Source organism: Haemaphysalis longicornis, unplaced genomic scaffold (assembly GCF_048455015.1).
Source record: "Haemaphysalis longicornis isolate Haplotype H1 unplaced genomic scaffold, Haemaphysalis longicornis Haplotype H1 scaffold_5, whole genome shotgun sequence".
In the NCBI taxonomy this organism is placed as follows: domain Eukaryota; kingdom Metazoa; phylum Arthropoda; class Arachnida; order Ixodida; family Ixodidae; genus Haemaphysalis; species Haemaphysalis longicornis.
Genome location: NW_027526385.1, coordinates 142,640,241 through 142,652,005, shown reverse-complemented (window position 1 = coordinate 142,652,005; position 11,765 = coordinate 142,640,241). Strand labels below are relative to the sequence as shown.

General features: G+C 45.3%; 1 long non-coding RNA gene across 1 annotated transcript in view; it reads right to left on the bottom strand.

The window, feature by feature from the left end:
* Positions 1 to 356: 356 nt before the first annotated feature.
* The window catches only part of LOC144139418 (uncharacterized), a 72,581-nt gene continuing 61,172 nt past the window's right edge, over positions 357 to 11,765 (bottom strand). Inside the window, exons 4-5 of the long non-coding RNA XR_013316201.1 lie at positions 4,319 to 4,393; positions 357 to 494 (exon numbers count right to left, since the gene is read on the bottom strand). This is a non-coding gene — a long non-coding RNA (uncharacterized LOC144139418). The remainder of the gene's footprint in view (positions 495 to 4,318; positions 4,394 to 11,765) is intronic.

Here is an 11,765-nt window from a genome sequence, read left to right as displayed (position 1 = left end):
AATTACTCCACATTCTTTTTGCACGTTGGCCGTTTTGTATGCTTTCTCCATTCAATACCGGCGATGAAGGATGTTTGTATTATCAAGATGTCGAATACTTTCATAAAATATTATTCGTGGTAGTGCTCTTTATGCTAGGCAGAGTCACCGGATGCAAATTGTGACAGTGACATAGAAGATTCAGCAGATGAGTATTTAAATCTGGGCAACTTGCGAAAGTTCAAGCCAATATCCGCGATTTCTGATAACTACGTACAAATTAGAAACTTTAACTTAGTTTTCTGGCTGAAGCTCAGAAGGAAATACAAAAATTAAGCACAACAGCACCTTCAGTGTGCAGGTTTGACATGTCCATGGCTTTTAATTTTGAATGCAGTTTTTTCGGAACACTTTAAAAGATCTAGTTCCGCAGTACTTCTTGTAGTAAGAGTTACAGATTGGACGGGGTTTCCATATATTATCTTGCCATACGTACTGCTCGCAATGTATGTATCCTGAAAAAAAGGTGCCACCAGTGCTGATCTCTTTTACCAGGTACAAAAAATGGCATTTCAAATAGCTCAACATCGCGACATGAATTCCCCCCCCCAAAAAAAAAATCCACACTAATAAAAATTCCTGTTTAACAATTTACTTATCTTGACGAGCCATCAAAATCACAGTTCACTTGGTGTTTCAGTACACTAAGCCATCTCAACCTCACTGGGGTAGTCGGGTGTAAACCTCACCTTTTTATATAATGTCTGAAGACAAAACGTGCGAAGAGCGATACCTTGCAGGCCTCAGTAATGTGTAACTACAGTTATAGAAACAGTTTCAGTTCCAGCAACAACATTGACTTAGTGTGGCAAACAAGTTCAGCGGGTTTCAATTGAGATCAATTCTTCTGAAATGCCAACAGAGCTACTATTTATGTTACCGAAGTTCGGAATTGTCGTAAAATATACAGAAAACGTTCGGCGCATATGTAATACAGTCTTCGACGTGTTTTGGGTCCCATTGGTTTTTCGGATGTAAATTAATACCCTACTCCCTAAATGTCCCCAAACGCATGAGAAATGTTTTATCCTGGATTGCAAGCACTTTTTTACTTTTGGAGAGGTAGGAACGCTCACGCGTTCAGTTACAAATGTGTTTTGTATCTACGAACGTATTGGCCACTTCGAACGCTTCAAACCACAAGAATTTCAGGGTGAGCAATTAAGCACACCATTCCTATAAATATTAATTCGTGAGGCTAATGGCGGTGCATAATTCGATTTCAATTCTGCTACCGTGTAATTGCTACATTCTAAAGGGGCCCTAACTCTGCATAAAATTTGCGGCTCAATGTCCTGTAGCGGAAAGATGTTTCGCAACACCGTAATGACAGAGAGACATTATGAAACCACCAATGCTATTGGTAACGAGTGCTGAGGTGCCAAATTTGCTGTGTATAAGGGGTTTCTCACCAACGAATACACTTTGAACACAGATATAAATTCTGCAACTATTGTGTGCAGATTGCGAAACAAATGCGCAGGGCGTCATCAGCCCACTCCACGAGAAAAGACTTATGATTCTGTAGAGCGACAACGAAGTAGCGCTGCAACATTACCTTGCAACTAGGATATGGAGCCACAAATTTTATGTGACCACAAATGTCTTTGAATATCGCAATCCAGCCAACTCTGGGGATTGTACGGCTCGGGCACTGAATTACACGCAATGCCTTTAGGGAAGCTGAGTGAATACAGTTGTACGGATGAAAAACAAGTCATATTTTTATCACATTTGCATAATGCTTTCTTTATGATGCAACAGACTGGGAAATATAGTATTTCCGCTATAATGCAGGCTATTGTAGATACAACCGCACGCATTGGGATTTAGTGGTCACAAGCTAACAGGTGAGAACGTGTGACTGGCAGCGGAAGGGTATTTTAATTTGAGGATCACAAAAGTGGGCTTGATGGTATACATACCAAATTAAGTAATGTACTTGATGGAGCGTTTGTCGTGCGGCTGCTGAGAATTGCTTATAATGTTTTGCGCAACTTCGGCAAGAATAGGCGGGGTTTCAGCAATCGCATTTTTTACAAAAACTACTTGACGCAATGTAGTGGTGCACACAATTTAAATATGACCCCTCCATGCTTGTAACAGCTCTTTATGATGACAACAGCAAAATGTCAGTTGAAATTACACCGCCTCTTGATTTCTTAATAATTTTTCCATGAAACGAGTTAGCTCAACTGTTTGTTAGTTATACAAAATTCAAAATTGCCGGAATAAAAACGAGCACTAAATTTTACCACAAAATCAATTTACGTGCGCTGATAATTACCATTAAAGCCCTCAGACAACAATGAGTTGCTGTTTTGTTCAAACCACAGTGGTAGGGAAAAAGCCATCCCTGTTTATAATGTAGCAAGAGGCCTAAGTTACTAAAGGCAGCTTGCGGTGTACGCATCTATTTAAATGCATTGACTTTTCAGGGCCCTTAGCGACAACTCATCGTCCCTTTCATACACCTATTATAGTTATCCTAATTCTGCTTAGTTGAAGTATTCCGGCTTCGTGTTTTACATACTATACCTAAGTATTAAAAATCATTTGTTTTAGATAATGAAATGTTACTTTATTTCCTTGTTTTACGAATAATTTCATGGAGTCCATGCCCAGTAACAAAAACGCGTTCCATCTATATGTGTGCATTTTGTGGTGGGCCAGTAACCTGTAAAATTATGACAAAAATAGGCCGATGACAATGCGTCTCTAATAGAGAAACTCTATACGTAACTCTTTAGGTAAATTGATTTTAACGGCCTACTTCTCACAGATGGTAAAAAGCGAAGACTTGTATGTACAAGTACGAGTAATCGCAGCGTCTCCGCCAGTGGCGCTCACCATAGGAATGGTAAGCACCACTGACTATCTCAGTAAAATTGGCTTCCGGTGGACCTGGATTTTGGCCCCGCGTGTAGAGTAGCCGCCACAGTCGTTCACCGCAATTGGCTTCAGCAATGTCTATTTAAAATAAAATACAACTTCCTTCACACAGGAGCCTAAGACATCATCGAAAGAAGGCAGTAGTTTTACACCATGTTTGTTGCATATAAATGATAGCTTCATATCCAAACATATTTTCTCAAACTAAAACCACTGAAACGTACGATAAGATGGCTTTTCAGCGCTGGAAAGAACAGCGGGAAAAACGCCATTTTGCTTTCGATTGTGAAGATATTATAAACTTCACTTGAGAAATTAGTCTGATGTTCAGGCAACCCCCTATCACAGCTCACAAATGCTATACTTGCGATCATAAAAACCAGAAAGAGTGGTTTTGTTCGTTTCCAAACTGTTGTTTTGTTTGCTACCGACATTTATCTTTTGTTGCGGGGATGTTGTTTCTATATAAATGATTGAAGGTGAAGCCAGTAGGATGACCTTGTTCACGATGAACAAGGTTACTAATCCTGAAGCAATGTCTTCCCCGACGTTTTACGAGCCCATTCTTCAATATCTGCTTTTCATTGAATACCTGTAACATTACAGTTGGGAGGTGCAAAAAATAGGAGTAAGAAATGGGGAGTGCCGCAGGAAAAGGGAAATAGCAGCACAGAAGCACGGTAGGCCAGGGTTGCACGCACATTACGAGCCGCAGTGATGGTGAAGCTACCGACGAGTACGAGCCAAGGGCTCCAAGTGATAGCTAGCGAGCGGAACGAGCTCCAGAAAGCTCGGCCCTTTGACAGTTTAAAGTCACGACTGAGGAGAAGGTTGAACAACACGTAGACAGAAGCTAAAGCAAGGCTTTCGTGTTTTTTTTAAAGAGACTTCGAAGCAGCCAGCCTAATTTTAGCAGCCCTTCAATTGTAACGTTATATTATCTGCTGTTTAAACAAAGTATTCTTGGAGAGAGGAGGAAATTCAAGTGCTTCTGTTCTAATGTGTATTTCAACCTTCAAGTAAATTTTATACTAAATATCGTCGTCTAATATAGACGACACAATTTATCGCCGCCTTTTTTCAACCAGCGCAATATTTTAAACCTTGCCTGATATAAATACACATGAAGATCTTAATCTTCAAGTTCGACTGCAGGAGTGGGCTGGAAGCATTGAAGTTTTTACAAGCAATGAAACGAATCTTCTGCCTATGTAATATAGAACGTACACACAGAAATTTTGTTTAAACATTCACCACAATATTATATATTTCGGTAGCCCTAAGTACACATTGAGGTAAAAATATATACTATTGTGAAACTGCACTGAATGATTAAGCGGAAAATTGGACAACAAGCAATACCGGGTTTCAAAGTTCTCATACTTACCGTAATAATATATCGTAAAAACAGAACACTCATCGGTATAGTTCCAGTATTTGAATTCGAATGGCACTGCATTGCCTGAAAGAAATGAAAAGGTTAATGAGTGCATGCTGCTACGCGCCTACATGCTGATGTACGTCAATATTTAGCCTTATAAAGAAGGTTACATGGTGGAAAACTTTCAACCCTTAGAAATACACTTCGCCAGAAATGGTAACTTTCTTCCTGAATATCAAGATTCTCACGTAGCCAAAGATGAGACTGACATTTTGAAGGAAAAGCACGTTTATTGGAGCGAACTTGTGCTTCTCTAACAAAATAAAAAAGTACACCGGCGGCGAAGCCGCAGTCAGCAAAGTGACGTGCGTCAGCGCGCGTCGGTGAGTCGTAATAAAAGGCGGCGTCTGCTCTGCAGGCTTATATCTTTCGGCGCGAGTATTTCTCCAACCGTCGATTTACATCCACAACAAAGAAGTATATTCTACTGTGTTCACGGTAGTTCGAAATGCAATCCCTATCAGAAGAGATAACACATGCTGCCTAGAAAGAAAGAATGGAACACGCGCTTCCCTTGGCACACAGATAACACGGACCGGCGATGCCGGGCGGTAAAAGCAAAACAAAAATAAACAAACCCAATGAATAATTTGCGGCATTACCCCTCCTCTAAGCGTGCATCGACCCGATGTTGAGATAAGCCATAGTTCGAACAAATAAAAAAATTAGTGCCTTTCCACTCTGGAAAGAAGTCTGACCTGCAAAGCTGGATGCTGTCCACGGAGTGCACAAAACAAAACACGTTTATTGTAATTGGCGATGAAGCATATATCCTACCCAATTAGCTGAATGAACCTCTGGCGGATCCAAGCTTTTTTCTTGCAGATAAACATGGAACTGTCTGTGTCCTTTTTGCGTCGTAAGCATCTTACTATTTGTGAAAGACCGGGTTTAAACTATTGCCGCAACTGTCTTAATAACTTTCAAGAATGATGTCATTTTCTCTCTCTCTCTCTGTTTCTCTCTCGTCCGGGTTTCTCTTCTACCGGGAGGGATTCACAGCTACTTGGCGAAGTGAATCTCAGTTGAAACAACGACGGTGGGTTTCAGTTATTTTAGGTGGCAGCCCTTTAGCAGCCCTTACCTGGGCTGGAAGTGGAGTATGACACGTGCGAAGGGTGAAGTGGAGTACGACACGTGTGGCTACGGCGCCATCTCTCTCACTGCCTTTCCCTGACACATGTTTCATGTGTCGCCACCAAGGAGCGCCCTCGCCCTGCCACTTTCCCCAGACGCTGTGGTATTTTCCGCTAATTCAAACTACGTGACATTTGCGCGGGAGGTTCAAACACGATTTGCAACATGCTGGGCGGCGGTGTCGGAGCACTGCGAGGTAGCAGCAGAGTAGCGCACGCCACCGTAGGTTCGCTGATGAAGTGAACACTTTGTGAGACACTGCAGAAAGGCGTATTGTCCGAGAAGACCGGAACTCGAACTGCGGACAAATTTCACATTAGGGAGTGTAGTAGTAGTGAGTCATTTTTTTACGCCCATCCGTGCTTCTGTTTGTTTTTCGCGAACATCTGATAACCGCACTACCGCCGTTAGCTTCCGACTGCGCAACTTGCCAAAGGGACATCGGTGGAGGCGAGGGAGAAAATAAATGCGAAAGAGGTGTCAGCGGTGGTGTGGACTAGCCCCGGAGCGGCGCCGAGTCAATGGATGACACCTAAATGAAAACAGGGGGGGGGGGGGTTACACATAAACTGTTTTGCATTAATAAAAGTTCGTCTTGCGTAGAAACGTTTTAAGCGAACCACGTGAACGACTTCAGGTCGCGTGCATCGTCGTGATGAACCGGAATCACCATCGGGGACCACTTCGTAGGTAAGTGCCAACACGTCGTATAATCTGCTAGGGTCAAAAATACCGTCGTAGAAGCTTCTCACTCAGTCCGCGTCGTCGGATGGGAGTCCAAGCTCACACACGATCCCCTGGGTGGTACTTGGCGTCTCGGCGTCGGAGGCTGTAGCGGCCAGCATCCACCAGCTGCTTGTCCGTTGTACGAACTCCAGCGAGCTGGCGGGCCGCCTCCGCACGCTGAAGGTATCTTTGGACGTCGGCGTTAAGGTCATCATCTTCTACATGCGGAAGCATGACATCAATCGCCGTAGTCGGCCGCCTTCCCTAGACAAGCTCAAAAAGTGTCATCTGCGTAGTTTCTTGGATAGCAGTGTTGTACGCAAACGTGACATATGGGAGCACTTCGTCCTGGGTTTTATGTTCAACATCGACGTACATAGATATCATAACCGCAATCGTCTTGTTTAGAAGTTCTGTTAGTCTGTTCATTTGGAAGTGGTAGCCCGTGGGTCTTCGGTGATCCATGCTTCTGTAGCGTAATATTCCTTGCATCAGCTTGGCAGTAAAGATTAGGCAGTCGTCTTGTAGAAAAGCACGTTTATTGGAGCGAACTTGTGCTCCCCTAACCAATCAAAAAGTACACAAGCGGCGAAGCAGCAGTCAGCAAAAAAAACCTGCTTCGGCGAGCGTCGGAGAGTCGAATTAAAACCGCGCCGTCTGCTTCGCAGGCTTTTATCTTTTGGCGCGACTGTTTCTCGAACCGTTGATTTACATCCAGAACAAAGATTATTCAAGGATGTTCAGTTTAGTTCGGAATGATCTCCCTATCAGAAGAGATAACACATGTGGCATAGAACGAAAGAATGAAACACGCGCTTCCTTGGAACACAGATAACACCGATAAGACAGACCGGCGCAGCCGGGCGGTAAAAAATACACATAAATAAACAAACCCAATGCATAGTTTCCGGCAATATATATGGGTTGTTCTTCTGAGAGACATTTGATTTTTTTAGATGCGAGGCATCTCTTGCTCTCGTCTCCATCGTCAGTCCTCCGTCCGCACCTCTACCCTACACTATAAAAAAAAGAAATAGTTAGCGGCGCCAGTTTTCTATCCCACGACTCTCTGGCCGCAACGGGAGGTACGTGGCGCCCTTCCAACTGCGCTACGAAACCGAGATGGGAGCAAGTGCTACGAACGCGCCTTATGTCCTTGACTCATTCAAACTACGTCAAGAAGCTACTGATACAACAAAGACACGTGAAGCTGAACGACAACGGAAACGACGAACTGAAACTTTAGAGGAGGATGTTGAAATTCCCGTGAAAAAGCTGTGGCGGGAAGCGCCACGTGGCTTGCAGCTCAACCAGAGAAGAGGACGAAGAGAGCGGTAAGCGGGGTAGGAGTGTGAGCACGCAGTAAAGGAAGACGAGAACCTGGGGGTGTTCGATCAGGTAACGTCGGTGTCGGTCTCTTCGCTGTCTCTACATTTCTCTACATATCTCCTTCTCTACATGGGGGTTCACAGTACGTTCCCATTTGTGCTCCGATAAATGAAACAACATAAGGGCAACACAATGGAACCTACACGGAACCGCTATGATGCTTCGAATCCTCCTCATGGTTCCCCACGGGAAGATGGCGTTTTTTTAATATAAAGATAGCAATGTTCGGGACTGCACCTCCAGTGTCAAGCACTCTATTCGAAATCCATAAAATCCCGGTCCGTGCAACACAAAATGGCAGACCAATAGACAGCCGGGAAGGCGAAGAGTTGGATCACCTCAGCTATACAACCGCCTCCTCGCGACCACCAGATAACCAAACGTTCCCTAGGTTATCTTCTGTGATCGTCCTAGTAAACATTATACTAACAGAAATAAATTCCGTATGCCGCCATCTTATGGTTGACGGGCATTTTCTTGCTCACAACACAGTGTTCCTAAAATATTTCTCAATTATTTGCTGCTCTAAACTAAAAATTGTAGTCATCATTATTTACAGTCTATTTGGTTCACGGCAGGACGAAGGGTTCTCCTGTTGAGCTGGGCAAGCGCAGCCTGCTCCAACAGAAACAACACGCCACCTAGTTCTCATGACTCCCAGAAAGAAATAGCTCAACTCAGGAATATGCGAGAAACGGTCATGTTAGAGGTTCAAGCTGTTAAAGCAAAAATAATAGAGACTTCGGAGCCTCCACGCTCTCATCGCTGGGGATTCTCAATAAGACATAACCACCTCCATAACTCGGTAGCTAGCATCGAAAACGACTTTGGAACGCCTACAACGACGGACCAAGAGTTGATCGTACCCGACGACTCTACATCTCTAGCTAAGCGGACTCCCAACCGCAAGCGCCACTTCTGCCCAGACAGACAACACTGACTCCGTTACGGAGGCCAGGTTTGAAAAGAGCATCTCTGAAGTTCGTACTTGCTCACGCAATTTATGGACACGGTCAACAAACAACTAGCTGCACTTGATACTCGCATGTCGGCTATGGAAACCACAATAGTGGCCGTTAAACAGCAAGTAGGGATGGGGATTGAAAACGTGCCTCAGGAAACCCTACAGCAACAAACACCCCAACTCCGAAAGGCCAGTCAGCAGCCTCTATTGAGGGCCGCGTTTTTACAAACTCTTTACGAACCATGCGAACCCCTTGAATAAGGACTCGGACAAGAAGAAAACACATTTTAAAATTTTTGATGTGGTAGCGGAACTCTAGGGTTTATAGACGCAATAGAACCAATTTACCGAAGATTTTGGTAAGTGTGGGACCGGAGGGGGCTCCCGATGCGATAGCTCTTCAGGAGCCCTTTGGCCAAGCCAAGCTTCCAGGAGTCCAATCATTTTTACCAGTACACGGTACGCAACATAAAAAGTCCTCTGTCCTCGTCACGACCCTATTCAAACGGAATGTCCTGGCCGCACAACATTCCACTGGAATTCAAGGCGCCGATCATGCACTTCAAGAGATCCTATCGACACCGGCAGTTAATTGAGGCAATCTATTCATGCTCAACGTTCAAGCATCCCCATGAAAAACCATCGTTATTTCACAGTTACTCAGGAAAAGAGAAAGTCTGGCCGTATGCCATACGGTATTTCCTATGCCGTATGGTATTTTCACCCCCAACCCCTCAAGCGTGATCGGTCCCTGAAAAGGGGCCGCGCCGAAGCATCATTTCCGTCCTTACCAAAACTTCCTTTCCCAAAGCCAGACAACTATCCCCGCTTCCTGATCATTGAATCTGTTAAAGATAAGAAGCCTGTTGCCTCTCTGTCCGTGTTCTTGGTGACAAAGTTCATAGAAGGTATATCCCACAAAGCAACGAAACAGAGGAATGGACAACTGTTGGTCAAAGTCAATGCCCAGCAGAAGGCGATACATCTGCTTAGCCAGACACGCATCGCAGATCCTGACATCAGAGTGACGCCCCATGGAAGTCTTAACAGAACACAAAGCGCGATCTGAGTTCCTCACCTCATGAACAAAACCGAAACCGATCTGCCGAGGGTTTGAAAAGTCAGGGTGTACCAGCAATGAAGGCGCATAACAATACACAGAGAAAACAAAGAAATCCCATGCAAACACCTGATATTAGCCTTTTGCCGGACAACACTCCCCTAATTCCTTAACGCTGGATTCATTCGATATTAAACTCGGCATGCATCCCTAACCCGCGGCGCTGTTTTAAGTGTCAGAGGTTTGGGTATGGTACAAACTCGTGCAGTGGCCGACTTACGTGTGCGAAGTGTGCCCAGCACGACCAACCATCTGACCACTGCCCATCGCAAACCCTCACCTATGCCAACTGCCAGGGACGCCACGGGACCTACTCTAGAACATGCGAGAAGTTCAAACAGGAGAAGCAGATTATCGATGTTAAAGTCAATAGGAGCGTTACCTTCCCAGAGGGCCGAAAATGGTTCTCCTATTTCTCCCTGGGGAGGTACGCCAATGCAGCTCGCCTGGGGTAGAGCGGCGTCTGGTTTCAACAGAGACCCCGTTCACTGAGCATGACCTGGTCCCACCCATCACCCCCTCCCCGCCCCACGAGTTTCCTGTAGCGCAACAACAGGCCACCACACTGCCAGGCAAGCTCGTAGCAGTTTCGATGGCAACAAGCACCGAGGGGACCACTCCTCCCGTCTCTGCTTCTCCGGCCCCCCAAAACACCTGAGGGCGCCAAGTCTATGGACATGGAGAAACAGCAGTGGCTCCCACCACCGCTGCACCACCTCTGCCACCCTTGGCGCTCCCAAAGTCTGCAGCGGTGGCGGCGGAAATGAAAGTCACCGGAAAGGGTGCTAATGCCACATGGCCCGGCTCGTCGGGCACTTCCACGACATCCGGCGACTACATGGACTTTGCGCCAATAATGTCTGCGTCGCAGCGGAAACAACGGGTCCCTTCGTCGAAACCTCCAGAGAAGCCGAAAAAACCCGTCCGACAGTCACAGTCCCGAAAGACCTTACATGAACGTACATTCCAGTCGCTCATAGAACATAATTGGAAACGAAAACATAATCCAAAAGCAGTGTAGCGGCCTTATCACAAACCGAGATGTTGCATACGAAATACTGCTGTCGAAACGAGCAAGTCTTAAGAGCTTGCAGGAAACACACCTAACCCACGAATAGACAATTTTTTGTTATACTTACTTTGTAATGAGGAAAGATAGGAATGGATGCGCGTTCTCTTCTGGTTGCGTGGCTATCATTTCCCGAAAAGCTTTAGCCTGTCAGACCGTATCATTACAGACCGTTCATAAGGCTGTTGCAATAGGCTGTTATAATAGGCTGTTGCAATAGGCTGTAGCAACTTAATAGGCTAATAACAATATGTTCTCTATATATTCCACCAGACTGTCTCTTATCAAGCTGTGATTTCGAAGCTGGGGTGAAGGAGCGTGTCGAACTATTTATTCTTGTTGGTGACCTGAATGCCCACATTCCGCTTTGGGGCTCCGCACTAATGGATACCCGAGGTTGTCTCATTAAGAGGTTTTTACCGTCATCAGGAGCTTGTCTATTTTACACCAAAGAGCATACTTGTCATAATACAGCACACAACACTTAGACATCAATATCACGATTGGCTCTGTATATCGCCTTCAATGCCTTCAGTCGGCCATGGGCACAAATTCTTATGGTAGTGTCCCCTTTCCTACTACATTACTTATATAGGTAAAGGCCCAAATAGTTTTGTTAAGTGCAATGCACTTCTTAAGCGACCCTGAACCTGCGTCCACCGGCGATGTCCGCGCACGTGGAGATGGGCGCGCGCAGCCTGGCCGCTGACATAGCACATACCCACGTGGGGGATTGGCCAGGAATCTCCTCGTCTTCCTTGGCAACGGGGGGAGATGGGCGCGCGCTGCCTGGCCGCTGACATGGCACATACCCACGTGGGGGATTGGCCAAGAATCGGGCGTGAGAAGGGCTAATGCACCTGCTTAAAGGAGTAGTGACACGAAATTTCAAAGCTGAGATCCGCTCTAGCAATCAAGTACAGCGACAACACAAATAGGTGTCTGTGAATAAATGCATCTTTCTTTCTTTGTATTTGTGTGTGTGTGT